This window comes from Bos indicus, chromosome X (genome assembly GCF_029378745.1).
Source record: "Bos indicus isolate NIAB-ARS_2022 breed Sahiwal x Tharparkar chromosome X, NIAB-ARS_B.indTharparkar_mat_pri_1.0, whole genome shotgun sequence".
NCBI classification, from domain to species: Eukaryota; Metazoa; Chordata; class Mammalia; order Artiodactyla; family Bovidae; genus Bos; species Bos indicus.
The window spans coordinates 15,297,814-15,303,988 of NC_091789.1; the positions used below are offsets into that span (position 1 = coordinate 15,297,814).

Genomic DNA, 6,175 nt, shown 5'->3' on the forward strand with positions numbered 1-6,175 from the left:
TATTTGGTATTCCACATCTATGTTCCTAAGCAAGGTTAGCCCTCTTTTTTCTGCTATATTTGTCCAATTTTTGGCATCAAAGGTATGCTAGTATTGCAAAATAAATGAGAAATATTCTTTTTTTCTGTGCTCCAGAATATTTTATGATACACGCAAATGTTTTGTTTCTTAAGAATTTTATATAACTTGCCTATTTAAACTTTGGGGCCCTGTGCTTATTTTAAGGGTAGATCTATGATTACTTTTCAGATTATTGGTACATTCAGATTTTCTACATCTTCTTGAGTCAATTTTAGCAATACATTTTTTTTCCTAGAAAATAATTCATTAAGTATAGATTTTCAAAATTTTAGTGTAATAAAATTAAATGTAATTATATTTAGTACAACATAAAATATCTTCCATATATTTACTTATTTTAGCTATTATTTCAAACATTGCTAATTTATGCCTTCTATCTGTTTTACTTCTTCAGACTTTTCCAAAGGTTTATCTAATTTTAGTGGCTTTCTCAAATAAAGTGTTTTAGGTTTTATGGATCAACATTACTTATTGGTATTTTTGTTTGTTTTTTGTTCTTGTAAAAATTTCTTTAAATTATGTTTTGATATTTATATTTACTTTTTTTTGGTTTTATTTTATTTTATTTTATTAAAATTTTATTTTATTTTTAACTTTACATAATTGTATTAGTTTTGCCAAATATCAAAATGAATCCGCCACAGGTATACATGTGTTCTCCATCCTGAACCCTCCTCCCTCCTCTCTCCCCATACCATCCCTCTGGGTCGTCCCAGTGCACTAGCCCCAAGCATCCAGTATCGTGCATCGAACCTGGACTGGCATCTCGCTTCATACATGATATTTTACATGTTTCAATGCCATTCTCCCAAATCTTCCCACCCTCTCCCTCTCCCACAGAGTCCATAAGACTGATCTATACATCAGTGTCTTTTTTGCTGTCTCGTACACAGGGTTATTGTTACCATCTTTCTAAATTCCATATATATGCGTTAGTATACTGTATTGGTGTTTTTCCTTCTGGCTTACTTCACTCTGTATAATAGGCTCCAGTTTCATCCACCTCATTAGGACTGATTCAAATGTATTCTTTTTAATGGCTGAGTAATACTCCATTGTGTATATGTACCACTGCTTTCTTATCCATTCATCTGCTGATGGACATCTAGGTTGCTTCCATGTCCTGGCTATTATAAACAGTGCTGTGATGAACATTGGGGTACACGTGTCTCTTTCCCTTCTGGTTTCCTCAGTGTGTATGCCCAGCAGTGGGATTGCTGGATCATAAGGCAGTTCTATTTCCAGTTTTTTAAGGAATCTCCACACTGTTCTCCATAGTGGCTGTACTAGTTTGCATTCCCACCAACAGTGTAATAGGGTTCCCTTTTCTCCACACCCTCTCCAGCATTTATTGCTTGTAGACTTTTGGATTGCAGCCATTCTGACTGGTGTGAAATGGTATCTCATAGTGGTTTTGATTTGCATTTCTCTGATAATGAGTGATGTTGAGCATCTTTTCATGTGTTTGTTAGCCATCTGTATGTCTTCTTTGGAGAAATGTCTATTTAGTTCTTTGGCCCATTTTTTGATTGGGTCATTTATTTTTTTGGAGTTGAGCTGTAGGAGTTGCTTGTATATTTTTGAGATTAGTTGTTTGTCGGTTGCTTCATTTGCTATTATTTTCTCCCATTCTGAAGGCTGTCTTTTCACCTTGCTAATAGTTTCCTTTGATGTGCAGAAGCTTTTAAGGTTAATTAGGTCCCATTTGTTTATTTTTGCTTTTATTTCCAATATTCTGGGAGGTGGGTCATAGAGGATCCTGCTGTGATGTATGTCAGAGAGTGTTTTGCCTATGTTCTCCTCTAGGAGTTTTATAGTTTCTGGTCTTACGTTTAGATCTTTAATCCATTTTGAGTTTCTTTTTGTGTATGGTGTTAGAAAGTGTTCTAGTTTCATTCTTTTACAAGTGGTTGACCAGATTTCCCAGCACCACTTGTTAAAGAGATTGTCTTTAATCCATTGTATATTCTTGCCTCCTTTGTCAAAGATAAGGTGTCCATATGTGCGTGGATTTATCTCTGGGCTTTCTATTTTGTTCCATTGATCTATATTTCTGTCTTTGTGCCAGTACCATACTGTCCTGATAACTGTGGCTTTGTAGTAGAGCCTGAAGTCAGGTAGGTTGATTCCTCCAGTTTCATTCTTCTTTCTCAAGATTGCTTTGAGGTTTTTTGTATTTCCATACAAATTGTGAAATTATTTGTTCTAGCTCTGTGAAGAATACTGTTGGTAGCTTGATAGGGATTGCATTGAATCTATAAATTGCTTTGGGTAGTATACTCATTTTCACTATATTGATTCTTCCAATCCATGAACATGGTATATTTCTCCATCTATTAGTGTCCTCTTTGATTTCTTTCACCAGTGTTTTATAGTTTTCTATATATAGGTCTTTAGTTTCTTTAGGTAGAAAAAATATGGAACGCTTCACGAATTTGCGTGTCATCCTTGCGCAGGGGCCATGCTAATCTTCTCTGTATCGTTCCAATTTTAGTATATGTGCTGCCGAAGTGAGCACTGTTTGTCTTTTTTATTAAAGGAAAATTACAATGTTGTGTTGGTTTCTGCCATACAGCAATGCAAATCAGTCATTATTTTATATATATATATATATATATATATATTCTCCCTTTGAGCCTCCCTCCCCTCTCCCCCATATTTAAAACTTTGATATCTCCTTTAAGAGCCATTTTGGCTGTGCTCCATGGGTTTTGCTATATGATGCAATTTTAATTTTGATATTTTTGTCTTTTTTTAACAGTCATTTTAGCTTTATTTATTTTTTAAAATATAAATTTATTTATTTTAATTGGAGGCTAATTACTTTACAATACTGTATTGGTTTTGCCATACATCAACATGAATCCGCCACGGGTGTACACGTGTTCCCCATCCTGAACCCCCCTCCCACCTCCCTCCCTGTACCATCCCTCTGGGTCATCCCAGTGCACCAGCCCCAAGCATCCTGTATCCTCCATTGAACCTGGACTGGCGATTCGTTTCTTATATGATATTATACAAGTTTCAATGTCATTCTCCCAAATCAACCCACCCTCTCCATCTCCCTCTCCCACAGAGTCCAAAAGACTGTTCTATACATCTGTGTCTCTTTTGCTGTCTCGCATACAGGGTTATCGTTACCATCTTTCTAAATTCCATATATATGCGTTAGTATACTGTATTGATGTTTTTCTTTCTGGCTTACTTCACTCTGTATAATAGGCTCCAGTTTCATCCACCTCATTAGAACTGATTCAAATGTATTCTTTTTAATGGCTGAGTAATACTCCATTGTGTATATGTACCACAGCTTTCTTATCCATTCATCATCTGCTGATGGACATCTAGGTTGCTTCCATGTCCTGGCTGTTATAAACTGCTGTGATGAACATTGGGGTACACGTGTCTCTTTCAATTCTGGTTTCCTCGGTGTGTATGCCCAGCAGTGGGATTGCTGGGTCGTATGGCAGTTCTATTTCCAGTTTTTAAAGGAATCTCTACACTGTTCTCCATAGTGGCTGTACTAGTTTGCATTTCCAGCAACAGTGTAAGAGGGTTCCCTTTTCTCCATACCCTCTCCAGCATTGATATTTTTCTTTAACCTGGAGTCATTGAAAAGGATTTCTTAAATTATGTAGAAATTCTTTAAAAAATTATTTTTGTTAATCATTGTTACTAATTTCCAATTATACTGATATGTTCTCAGAGTATGTGGCCTTTATATTCTCTGTTCTTCCTAATTTGTTAAGCTTTTTTGTAACCTTATGTACAGTCAAATCTTGTCCAAGGCTTACATGTGTTCAAGGAATGTCAATTCTCTGCTTATTGCATATGTTCCTGTACATGTCTATTGTATAAAACTAATTGTGTTCTCCAGATTCTCATCTTTATTTATGTTTCCACTTGATTTGTGGCTGGGTTTCTGAAAGAGAGGTATGTACAAGTTTCCCATTAATGTTGTAGGCTGCCAATTTCTTTTTGTTTTCCTATCAATATTTATTTCATTTGTTTCAAAGTTATGTTTTTGTGAATAAACTAACAATTAGTATATCCTCTTTATGTATAGCAACCCACTCCAGTACTCTTGCCTGGAAAATCCCATGGATGGAGGAGCATGGTAGGCTATAGTCCATGGGGTTGCAAAGACTCGGACATGACTGAGCGACTTCACTTCATACCTACTTTATTTTTGTTAGCATTTTCTTCATGTGTCTCAATTTATTTTCAAGTCTCATGTGCCATTTGGTTGAAAATGTGTCTCTTTTAAACAGGCTAATTATCTTTTAACAACAAGACTTAACTCATTAAGATTTACTATGATTATTGATATCAGAGATTACCTTTGCCATCTTGTTTTACCTTTTCTAACTATAATAATTTCTTGTTGTTTCCTTTCCAGCAACTTATTGAAAATAGCATTTCCTGTGTTTATTTTTTGTTGTTCTCAGTAATTTTTTGGAAGTTTTGTGTTTCATGTCCTAGTTGTTATCCTTAATTTCTTTAAAAATATTTAAGAATGCATTTTCTTTACATTTCTAGAATTTATAATTACGTACTCATCCTGAAAATGACAGCAGCCATAGCAATAGTATATTTTCCTTTTCTCTTTTCTTCTGAACCCCATAATGTTGCATATAAAGTTCATCTGGGATTTAGTTCCATATTGTTAATATTTTTCAATCAATAATTATTTAGGCTTTATTATAATTTTTACTGGCTTCTTTTTATCACCATTGTTTCTCTTACTCATATCATCCCCTTGGGTTCATGTTTTATTTGCTAGAGTACATCCTCCAATAATTCATTCAAAGATAAATTGCAGTTGGTAAAATATCTGAGTCTGTGCATACTCAGTGAAAAACACCTTCATTTCACACAGCCCTCAACTCTCCAACTTAAATGATGGTTTTTCTGAGTATAATATCTTTACTTGTAAATTATATTTATTATCCATTCGAAACTAATCTATTACTATTTTGTTGAGTATTACTGATGAGTGATCTCATGTTAGCTTGATTTTCATCCCTGTGCAAGTAGCCTATTTATTACTTTGGAACCTTTCACAGATTTTTTCTGTCCTTGGAGTTCTGAAATTTCACCATAATGTAGTTTAGGTATAGACACTTTATTAAGCTAGATTTCCCGGCAATTGGTGTATGGTATTTATTTGAAGATTTTTGTCTTTCCTCAACTCTGAAAAACTTTATACTGTTATTGTTTGATAGATCACTTTTTTCCTTCAATTTTCTTTGTTATTCTTTAACTCCTCTTTACTCTGTTTCTTTTTTGAGCAGGGCATTAGTCCCAATTCTTGAGTTTGGTGGGTCTGTTTTGTGCAGACTGTTTCTCCCAAATGTTTGTAGATTTTTACTTTGTGCTTACCTTGGGTTTTGAGAAACCCTGCTTGCCTCTAGGTGATGTTTTTTTTTTTTTTTTTTTCCTACAGCCTGAACACTTGTCAAGAGATTGAGAAGGGACAGGACATACTGCTGGATTGAATGTGTAAATCATTCACCTCAGGGCATGGAGGCCTCCTGTTTCTCCTGGCTTTCTCCAGCCACCTGGGTCCTGGCCTTGCTTCACTAACCCAAGCATCCATAATATTAGGACAAACACTTATTCTACCCACTCCCTGACACAATTGGGTAAAGGAGAATTAAGGAACCAAATCACTTAGCTGCTCAAATGAGATATTATAACTAACAATGATTTTCCCATGGCTTCCATATACTACTTGTATCTCCTACCTCTGGACTTCGAGATCGTTTAGAGTGATACCTACCTTATTAAACCATCATATGTTTTAGCCAGTACTTTTCTCCATTAATCTTATTCTTTCCACCTTAACCTTAAAAAGGATTCCTCACAATTTGTTATGCAAATTATATTTCTTATTTTACATTTTTGTTGTTGAGATATTAATTTCAAAAATATTTTTCCTGTCATTTATGGGGATTTGGAGAGAAAATCAGACATGTGAGCCCAGTCTATCTTTAGTCACTTTGCATAGGAATAGGCTAGCTATGGACCTATTTCCTCTCTCCCAACTATAATCCAAGCTGAAATACAGAAACAATTTTCTAAGAAGTGCCTC

The 6,175-nt window shown here is 34.9% G+C and overlaps 1 non-coding gene across 1 annotated transcript; it reads right to left on the bottom strand.

Annotated features, from left to right (window-relative positions):
* Positions 1-2,492: 2,492 nt before the first annotated feature.
* On the bottom strand, positions 2,493-2,599 carry LOC139181837 (U6 spliceosomal RNA). The gene has a single exon (XR_011565565.1). It is a non-coding gene; the product is annotated as a U6 spliceosomal RNA (small nuclear RNA).
* Between the last annotated feature and the right edge of the window lie 3,576 nt (positions 2,600-6,175).